This window comes from Capra hircus, chromosome 4, assembly GCF_001704415.2.
Source record: "Capra hircus breed San Clemente chromosome 4, ASM170441v1, whole genome shotgun sequence".
NCBI lineage: Eukaryota > Metazoa > Chordata > Mammalia > Artiodactyla > Bovidae > Capra > Capra hircus.
This window is the reverse complement of record NC_030811.1, coordinates 60,322,091-60,332,949: the sequence shown is the minus strand read 5'-3', so window position 1 is coordinate 60,332,949 and position 10,859 is coordinate 60,322,091. Positions and strand designations below refer to the sequence as shown.

Sequence of the window (10,859 nt, the reverse complement as noted above, 5' to 3'; positions counted from 1 at the left end):
GTGCTTAATTTCTGCTTTGAAAAGGACTAAAGTAGGTTGTATGAATCAAATAATGTACCTTACAGACCAAATTGGGGATAGAACGTCTTGCTTTATGCAAAGTTATGCAAAATTAGGGAATCCCTGGCTTAATTGTTGAGAAATAAATCCCGTGGTCTGTAAGCGCACAGGTGACTGTGAGGAGGAGGAAACGTTCTGTTGTTAATTTTGTCGCACTGTCCAAGAGTCCAGGCAGAACGTCAAAGCAAACAGCCTCTTCAAGTAGCTTTAAAACGGCCCACCGAAGTTTCCCCTCAAAATCCCAAACCAACTGCCAAAATTGAAAGCTTGTAAAAAAAAATGCCACGCACTCCCGGCCTCCCGGAGGTGGCGCTATGAGGGTGACGGAGTTAATTAGTGCCTGCAAAACGCCGCTTGTGAGCTCATCCGAGAAGTCATGCTCTGCACACATATTATTTATAGCAGAACTGAGGCGTGCATAGTGTTTGACATTTCTCTTTAAGTAGGGGGACTTCAAAAAGTCGTGGGCACCCCCATCCCCCCCAGGCGAAGTGCGGTGCGCAGGCAGCAGGGGGCCGGCTGGAAGCGAACGCGCCAACCACGCGGGTCCCGGCGCAGGTGCCGGGGGCGCCGGCGGCCACTCCGCAGCGTCTGCTCTGTAGGAGAGTTCGCGGCTAATCTCGGGATGCCTTGCAGATGCAAAATGTGTCTCTGGCCAGCAGGAGGAAGGAAGAGGAAGTGAGAGCAGCGGCAGCCGGCGGCGCAGCAGCCGGCCGACCCGGAGTGTAAGTGCGTGTGCTCGGACAAGCGAGAGCGGGCGAGGATGGGCACGGGATAGATAGAGGCAGAGCCACTCACACCGCCGGGGCCCTGAGCTGGGCGACAGACTCTCCGGCTCCCCTTCCACAGTCGCGGGGTCGCCAGAGATCTTATCGCTGGGAACCCTCGCCGCCGCCGTCCTGCGACCCCGGGCAGGTTCGTAAAGTTTCCTGGGCTGGCGTGGCGCCCTGACTCGCTGACCTCAGCGCGGCCCGGGAGGGACCTGGGGCTGGGGTGAGGAGGAGGCGTCTTGCTCCGGGGGACTCTGGGCGCCGCGGAGACTTTTGTTTCCTTTCTGGGGGCGCCGCGTCGCAAGCGGGGGTGGCCCCGGGCTCGGCGGGGTGAAGGCTGCGGGCGCGCCTGGGCACTCCGCAGTTGGGGAAGTCAGGGCAGAGGGGGAGGCGGCAGGAGGAATGGGAGCCGAGCGAGGGGCTCCGAGGAGGGGGCGCAGGGCTCGTGACCGAGGAACCAGCCGAGACGTTTCGGCCAGGGCCGGTTGCAGGGGGTCGACCTGGGGTTGCGGTGCTGGAGCCGGGGGACTGGGGACTCAGGACAGGGAGAGTGGGATTGGGGGCTTGGGCACCACAGAGGGTGCGCGGGAGAAAAGACTGGCAGCGAGGACTCCCGGCTTTTCTCAGGCGCTCGAAGATGGGAGGGAATCCCCCGGCGAGCGCGCTCCTGGCAGGGGGCGGTGATGGGCTAGAGGGGTGGAGGGCCTGGAGGGACGCGAAGGGGCGGCAGGGGCAGCTGGGAGCCCCGGACGACTGTTAGTAAATACCCGCCTCCCCGGGACACTCCGAAGTCCCGGCTGGGACCCGGAAAGGAGGTGGGGGAAGTCGGTGGATGATCCTGGCATCAGAGGAGGGGCGCACCGGGCGCGCCTTCAGGGAAGGGAGGTAGCCGAGCTCTGGGGGCCCTGGAATCCGAAGCGGAGCGGGGCGGCTAAGATCGCAAGAGTAGCTTTGAGGAAGAGGAAATACAGAACTCAGCTGGCCGTGGGGTGCGCGCGTGTGTTTGGGGTTGGGAAGTCCGTGTGGTGCCGCGGGCGCGCGCGAGGGCGGCGAGCGTGTGTGTGTGTGTGTGTGTGTGTGTGTGTGTATGTGTGTGTGTGTGTGTCAGAGAGAGAGAGAGAGAGAGAGACCGAGAGACCCAGAGGGGCTCTGGAGCCGTGGAGTCCACGCCGCCGAGTGACCCTCTGCCGCCTAGGTGCTGTTTGAAATTGACTGGTCCGGACGAGGGTTGTTGACGGTGGGACCTGCGTTGACCTAAAGCCAATCGCTTGGCCCCGGTAGTGACCCGACTCTGCGGGTCTCTGGACAGCTCCGGAGCCTTGCAGGGCATACTCTGTATGCCCAGTGCCCCAAAATTGGGCCTGCTAACATCACTGGCCTTAAATGATGCGAACTTAAATCGTTATATTTAAGATTTCAGAGAATCTGTGACAAGGGTTTCTCCACCCTTGAGACAGAGGCCGCGGTGCGCCCCACGGTAAGGCTGCCAGTGACTTGGGGGTGAATTTTCAAGTTGTTCTTTTTTTGGTCTATAAAATAAAAGTAATTAATGACCAGCATTTATATATCAACTCTTTGAGGATAACTTTGGGAACTAGAGGGGCCTGATACCACTCAGGTTCACTTTCAGATCCAAAAGGTGTCAGTGGCCATTACCATCAGCCTCCTCTGATCACGGTTTTCCATAGTATCTCATCTCCATTCCTACTGCCCAAGGTTGTTTCAGAGTTTATTGTTCCCCAGTTTGAGTTTGAGGGTCAGATCCCCGGCTGTCAAGTGGTGGACATTTTTTTTTTTTTTCTTGTAGCTGACCTTCTGCACCTGCTCTTCACTGTGATAGATTTCCTATCTCTTAAGGGCTGTGGTTAAATGTGCATATATATTGCTTTCTTACTATGGCTTATGACTTGGTTTTGTTTGTTTTTAATTAGATGGACTGGATGTCCTCTCAGAAAATCTGAGGGAATGACCTTGAGTGTTCAGACTCTGCAGGAGGGAAGGGAACTGTGAAGAAGCTGGGTAGGTGTCAGGCAGGGGCAGGCTGCGAGGCTGGCCCACACCTGAGATGGTGGAATTCGGGAGCAGACACGTCTACCCCTTCTTCTGTCTCATTTCTCTGCCCTTCTTGACTGCAGCAACTCTGATTGCCTCACATTCTTGTTTTTCCCCAAGTTCTGTCCCCAGGCTCTTTGCACATATTATTCCTTTTTCACAAGGAACTTTTCCCCACATGTCCAGAGGGCTCACTCCAATGCTTCCTTCAGGTCAGTTGTCAGTTTATAGGCAGGCTTCCCTGACTACCGTAAAATAACAACCAGCCACTCCCTGGTCCTTTTCAGTCTCTCAGTTTTCCCTCTTAACATTTATTACCCTCTGATATAATATATTCGTTTGTTTGTCTGCTTATTGTCTGTCTTGACCATTAGAATGGAAGTTCCACAAAGGCAGAAATATTGTCTTATTTACAGGGCCAGAACCTAGACTGATTCCTACCAAGTAGGTGTTCAATAAATACTTGTTGATTGACTAAGATGGGCCTTCATGGGAGAGGCTCACCAGGGAAGTATGCCAAGAAAATACTACAGCATCAGGGACAAGTAAGCCTTTTTTCCTCTGTCGTCTCCCCATGCTCAGCTGCACCTCTTGCAGATGCCTTTCTGCCTTGAGTAAACTCCTCCCTGTAGAATTTCAGCCTGAAGAAAGGAACTGAGAAATGATTCCTTGGGAGAGTGAACAACCAGTACAGTTTATTAATAACACATAACCGCTTTAGATCTGATATCTGTTTCATCACTCTCCTTGGAGAATGTCTTTTTAAAGTGTGTGTTACTTTTGCCAAAGGAAGACTCCCCTGGGAAGAAGGGTATTACTGTGAGTAGAGTGAAGTCAGAGACAGCCGCTGTATGCCACTCCACTTCCCCAGCAGATGGGAGTGAAGAGGAGAGGGAATAAAGGATGAAGGAGAGGAAGATAGAATGGAGCTGGGTAGCAGATGCTGGGGAGAAGAGAGATGAGAAAAGCCCAAGAGAAGAAAAGCGAAAGAGAGGAAATGGGATGAGGGGCTTCTACAGTGGTGTTAACAAACCATACATATTTATTAAATTGAGATAAGACAACATTTGAGTGTTTTAAAGTAATAAATAACCCCCCTTTGGGTGTTGGGTGTGAATGGGTGGGGATAAAGGTGGAGGAAGGGAATGCTTTGAAGCCCTTGCGGAGAGGATGTGGCTGGGGTGTGCCAAGGGGCTCCGAACACACACTTTGCTGACATTATCATCTTTCTAAACACTGTAGGTTTATAGGTAATCATTCCTATGGAGGACATATCCTGTCTGGATCTAAGACAATAGGTACCATTAAGGTTTGTAACTGAAGCCTGCAACCACTTTTTAATGCCTGAAACCATCCAAGTGGATCATTTGATTTTTAAGACACCACAAAGCCCAAGTGTTTCCTGCTAATTACTCAACTCCATTTCTGCTTCTTTTTGTTAACTAGTGTTTTTAAAGCTTAGGGTTGCAACAAGGAATGGATCATAACATCAATTTCTTAGGTCCAGACTAGCAGATGAAAACGTGAAATAGAAGAGAGTACAATGGAAAATAGAGTGTTTTACAAAACAGACACCAAATCTAAACGTCAAATGTATTACTTAATATGAGTCGTGTTGAAAAAAGTCTGTTTTAATAATTTTGGGGGTGCTAGGCATATACATTTTAAACCATTTGCCAAGGATAGTGATGAAAGTGTTTACGAGGTCATACTTTAAGAAACGCTTAGCACCCTCCCTCATTACAAAATACTATTAGTTTAATCTCCTGCAAGAGATGCTGTTTCCCAGTGTTGAATCAAATGCAATAAAAGCATCAGCCATTGACTCAGCCTTTAAAATACTACTGTTCATAGGACTCAATGGTCTGTTAGGCCCCAAGAATGCCATTTTGACAAAGCTGGAGATCCAAGTGTATCGTTTTCACTTTAGTAATATGGAAGGGCAGTAGATTTTATGTAATAACTTTTTAACTTAGCATAAAATGAGTGAAAATACTCTTTTCTGGCTAAGTTTTAGTTTAGAGCTTATGAGGTCTTTAAGCTTTTGAGGTCTTTGGAGCTTACTCCACTGAACTTTTTCTTTCATATTCTACACCTCACAGTTCTCAGATGCATGCTTTTAATTACTTCAGAGGTTTGCAAAGACAGAAGTAATCTTGTCTGGTGGCTGCCACACTGCTGTGATACACAATTAGATTAAGCTTCTTAGCTGACCAGGGCTTGGAACTGGCCAACCAAAAAAAGAAAAAGGCTGAGAACTTCAGTACCATTCAAAACATCAGGATTTTGAAGACCAGTTATCCAGGGAACAGAATGTGGCTCCCATGAAATGTGTGTGGCCTATGAAAGCCTTTGAATATGCCTAGTGCAGCACTTTCACATACAGCAAAGCCAGCCTGAAAGCACGATGTTCACACTGGTTGCAGTTTTTGGATCCCTGGATAATTTAGGTTGTCTGAGTGTCAACAATTGGAGCTTACGTTTAGTAGCCAGAACTGAACACCTCAGATCACTCTTATGATCCATGATTAATTTAACTTGTGACTTAGCACTATGATTTCTGAAATTTTTTAAGATAAGTGCAGGTCAGTTTGAGCAGAATTTTGTCACCAGCCTAAGGTGGGGTGAACAGCCAAGTATCCGGTAGGAATCTGTGTGGGAGAGGGAATGCTACATCATCAAACAATATTAACCACAGCAACAACCTGGCCTACTACTGAGTAGAGACATTAGTCACATGTATAAATAGAAGGAGCCGATGAGTCTCAGTCAGTGCTCTGGGCCCCCACAGACACTGATTTCCAGAATCTGAGCAAGATTATTATTAGAACCTTAATTTTAGGAGTTGAGGCTACAGTTTTGGCTATTTTAGGTCTAACAGTTAATGCAGGGAACATAACTTTCCTCAGTAGAAAACACTGGCAAGCGTACTACTTGTTGGGCTCCCGGACTGCTGTGGGTTGGGTGGGTTATACTTGCTGGATAAGGAGCAGAGGTTGGAGGGCGGCAGGAGTGAGTAAACGGTGACTGAGCATTGCCCCAGTGGCCTTGGAGTCACAGGAGTCATGCAACATCTTCCTCTTTGTGCCGGCAGCTGACACGCTTCCTCCAGGAAGGCTGTTTTGGAGATGGTGGGGAAGAACTGGCACAGTGTTCTTATCCATTTTATTGAAGTGGCCTGGAGAAATGAAATGTCACTGTTGTGCTTGGAGAGTAGATCTGAGCAGATATCCGCCTTTCCTGACTCTTTATGCTGCTGTTTCTTTCACATGCCCCATGACTCTTGCGTTGACTGCTTATTCTTCTTGTTGGTTCTCTTGGACTAGCCTAGTCTGAGGCCAGGACTCCCATGTCAAGCTACGCTGCAGCCCATCCAGGTACCCTTCACTCCTATATGCTAGTAGAAATGCCCTGGGTACTGATGGATGTGCCCTGGTTGCCATGGCGCCTAGGGATGTGGCTGTCATCACTGAGGCCGTTTTTCAGTGCCTTACTTTGTATATCACATTCCAGAGCTGACCTCTTTAGTCCTGGGAGTCAGTGATCCTTCTCTCAGGGAGAGCATGCCCATCACCTAAGCTCATGATATTGAAGCATATAAGCCAGAATGCAATTCATTAATCAAAAATGAGACTGAGGTTTGCCAAGGAGAATAGACACATATTCTTTAACCAACCTTTTTGTTTTCTTTGTGGATGAGTCATGATGAAATCAAAAGCCTGGAACGACTTGATGGTGGTGGTGATGGGGACCAACTTGGAGGAAGGAATACATTTAAAGTATCTTCCAGCTAGTCATACCTTTTTTGCTACTTCTCCTGCTCCATATATTAATACCAACCAAGGGAACCAGAGACTGGAGTCTTTAGCCAGGATGGTTTTTCCCTTGGGTGATGCTGAGACTGCAAATTCTCTTTTTCTTCCTGCAGGCTATTGCCAATTCGATGTTGATCTTTTATGTCAGGCAGTCTCAACCTCACACTGTTGACCCTTGAGGCTGGATGATCCTTTGTTGTGTCCTGTGACTCCTAAGATATTTACTAGCTTCTCTGGTCTCTACCACCAGATGCCAGGAGCAGCACACCGGTGTGATAACCAAATATGTCTCTAGACATCAGTTGCCAGTACCCTTCCCATAGTAAGAACCACTGTTTGGTTTTCTTGCATGAATTAGTCCAACTCTGGGCTATCCAACAGGCTAGACTTTTGACAGCAGTTATAAGTGCCCCAGTTTTCTATTCACTGGTATTTCCTTTGCCCTAAGGTGGCTTTTTCACATCTGGGTGGTCTCACCCTTTATGTTCATTTATTTCCTCTAGTTCTTGAAGTTTCCTCACTAGCTTCCTCTCCTAAAACTGCAGTTGTTTTCCCAACCCAAATTGCTTTCAAGTCAGTTTCATGTGTGTTTCCTCCTGGCACCCCCTGGTTGAAAAAAACTGTAGCTAGTGATTTTATGTCTCCGTTTCCTCACAAGGTCTTGAATTCTGGCCCATGGTTGCGGTGTTAGCTATATCCTCCACATAATTGAATAAAATCAATGAAACAGGAACGTAGTTGCAGAACTCAGCTGGGCTTCTTCATAGGTCTCTGTCTCGAGATTAAAGAACTGTCTGTGTGGGGATGAGTTAAGAGGGTGAAATGCCTCCTCTGCCGGTAAAATACACCTTGGCTAGTTGGGTAGTGATAGATACTAATGGTCCGGTACGGTGACCAGGACATTGCTTTAAGATGCTGCTAGATGTGGAGTCCTTTTCCACTCTGTCCGTTAGATTCCGGTCCTAATCTTGCCACATTTGTTTTCTTATGTAATTATCTGTCAACCTTTTATTTACCTTCACTCTTGTGCTGCTAGAGCAGGGCAGCATCTAGTGGCTTAGGCAGAGATATTGCCAGCTCACAGCTGTATCTCCCTGAGGTAGCCGCCTTCTTATAAGTCACAGCCCTATAGCCAACCTCCACCCTTCCTTCCGCCCTTTGTGTGTTTTTTTTTTTTTTTTTTAGTTTGAGATTGCATTTAGAAAGCCAGTGTTTTGTGCTCTGGGGTTCTGTGGCTGAGCAGTCCTGGATGAGCTATATTTTCCAGGCTGCTACACACAATTACCCTTAATTTCGAAGCGTAATGCATTTCAAAATAATTTTTTTCCCCCCTGTTTTCAGGCTCTTTTATCCAAATGCAGAGCCACAGCTGGCTTTGCCCTTGGCCCCCAGAAGGCATGTGGCTTGGGAGGTGGAGCCAGTGGAGGGACTTTGGTTAGATTGCGTATTTTTGGCTGAGTGAAGAGAGAATTCCAATAACACTCAGTAAGACTAGTTTTGCCTTGACTCTTGCCCACCCTCACCACTGCCCCACCCCATCATTTTCAGAGCATTTTTATAGTGGACCATGTGCCCTCGTTATTCCAACCATGCACCATTCTGTAGAAGTGGCCAAGTATTCAGATATTTAGATTTGGGGGATAGGACTGATCCTTCATACACTAAATAGTAAATGTTTGTTGTGTGTTTATGTATGTGTGTGTATGTTTTTGTCACACACACATACACACACACACACATACACACACACATATCCATGTAGCTCTCCTAATATTGACAGATCTTTATGAACAAAGAAACTCTTCTATCACCTGCTAAATCCTGTTTTCTCCAGTGCTTATCATTTTTATTTTTAGAGCATGTCAGTATAAATCACATTAAATCAAAACTTTTATCAAGGAATGTATATGTTTCCATCATCCTTAAACTTACTTTCCTGCCAAGTAGTGACTTCAACTAGTTAGAACTACTTTTTCAATTACTGCTTGTTCTTTGAGGATTTGGAGAAACATTTGCCTGGATTAAGATAAGAGAAGCACAATAAAAGTTTATTTATTTATTGTAGTATATATTTTCAAATGGGCTTCCCTGGTGGCTCAGTGGTAAAGAATCCTCCTGCCAATGGAAGAGATGTGGTTCAATCCCTGGGTGGGGAAGATTCCCTGCAGAAGGAAATGGCTAACTCATTCCAGTATTCTTGCTTGGGAAATCCCATAGACAGAGGAGCCTGGCAGGCTGTTACAATCCATGGGCTCGCAAAAGAGTCATACACGACTTAGTGACTAAAACAACAGTGAGAATGTTTTAAATGTGTGCCTTATACTTAAATATGCATATGAATATTTTTAAGTTGAAATGTGAGTGGGCTTATAGCACGCTTTGTAATACTTCATTCATTCAATAGCCATTTTGATAGCATTTTATGTCATACAATCAAGACTCTTGCTGGTCCTTATAAGACCCACTTCAGATGAGCAGTTGGGTGAGGGGAGCGGTCGTGGAAACAAATTCATTAATAGATAGTCATAATAGAGTGTGACAAATGTATGTTTAGAGTGTGTGTAGATCACAGAGGAAGAAGTTCACCATGAAATGACTTTGAGAATGTTCTGGAAAGCTGAATGTTGAAAAACTGGTTAAGTCTGGGGAATACAGCAATCAGGGTAGTGGGGAGAAAGTTTGAGAGAGGCCTTGTGTCAACTCTTCTGGGAGCTGGGCATTTGGATTGAGTGGAAAGGAATACTAAATGATTTTAGCTAAGAAAAAGACACAATTGGAATTCAATAAGGAGCATAAGTCCCAAGGCCACATGGAAGATAGATTAGATGGTACAGCAGGAGGGAAGTGCCAAGGAAAGATGGAAGCTGTAAGCCACTTCCTTCTAGGCCAACCCGAGGAAACACGCAGTCTTGGTCAAATGAGTAAATAAAGCTTCCTGTATAAATGCAATTCCATTTTCAAGTCTGAGGAGTGGGCCAGTCCTCTTCCTTTAAAGAGACAACTTTCAGAGGGCCAACCTTTCCCCCTCTCCAGGCTGGATTCAAGCCAGAAGGAAAAAATATTGGCATTGATGAAAATAAAAGATTTGGTGACTGAATGGATTTGGGAAAAAGGGAAAAGTCTTCGAGGTTTAAATCTAAATATGTGTTGGTTGAGGGTTCTTTTCTCAGCCTCAGATTTTATACCTTGGGCATAAGTCCCTACCTCTTAGAGTTGCTGAGGTAACTAAACATAATAATGATTGTAAAGTAAGATACCCCAAAAGTACTGGGTTGGGTTGGATTTGCTATGATTGTTGATGTTACCAGTACTGATGCGGTAGTTTTGATTCACGTTTTTTATTCAAATGTTTTGCTGAAATCATTTAAAGACATACATTTATTATTTTATCTTCTTTAAGTAGCTTTGGGAATTCCTCCTAAAATCTTGACTAGACTGTTAGGTTGATTTACATATCTTTTCTTCAGGAATACAGGAGAAATAGACTGTAGGTTAGGGAAAATTACCGTTGATTGTGAATTAAAAGAGCTGACATAATGAATAATGTTAGCAACATGGGGCCCTCAAATAAAACCTCTTGTAAATGGGTCTCTATCCCCCATTCATTGACAACTAACCTGGAATTTTACTGTTTTATTATTATTTTACTTTGGGTAGAGAGAATTGAGGTTGCTAATTGGGGGTCTTTCCCTTTCCTTGAATTTAGCCTTCCTGAGGCTGTTTGTTCTTGTTTGGTGTGGATGGGAGCCCCGTGAGAAACCCCCGGTTTGTGGAGCAATAGTGGAGAGGTATTTGGCAGGAATTTCATTCAGTTGAACTGGGTTTCATATGATTATGCTGCATGTTAAGGACTTAGCTCAATGATTCCAATAATGCTTTGTGACTGTCCCTTTCTAAGTCGTTTGGAACTTCTCATGAGTAGGGGATGGTTGAAATGTTCACTGGCAGGTGAGTGGTAAGAAAGTATTCATTTTTCTTCTTTAATTTGAGCCTATAAATCAGATTAGAAAATATTCTGGATATAAACAATAGGAAAATAAAACGAGAATGTCTGCAATCCTGAGTGTACAGCCACAGTATAGCTCTGTCATCCCAGCGTGATTAATTGTACCAAGTTTCTCTTTAAAAAGTGCCCCAGATTGGATGGTTCACTTTATGGCCA

At 46.0% G+C, this 10,859-nt stretch overlaps 1 protein-coding gene across 4 annotated transcripts in view; it reads left to right on the top strand.

Moving 5' to 3' along the window:
- ELMO1 (engulfment and cell motility 1) overlaps positions 335 to 10,859 on the top strand; it is a 580,426-nt gene continuing 569,901 nt past the window's right edge. The window contains exon 1 of one of the 4 annotated variants that reach the window (XM_018047160.1): positions 335 to 785. The gene's annotated coding sequence lies outside the window, so the exon portion shown is untranslated. Of the gene's footprint in view, positions 976 to 10,859 lie in introns of all 4 variants that reach the window. The other 3 variants (XM_018047159.1, XM_018047158.1, XM_018047157.1) reach the window with 3 other exon arrangements.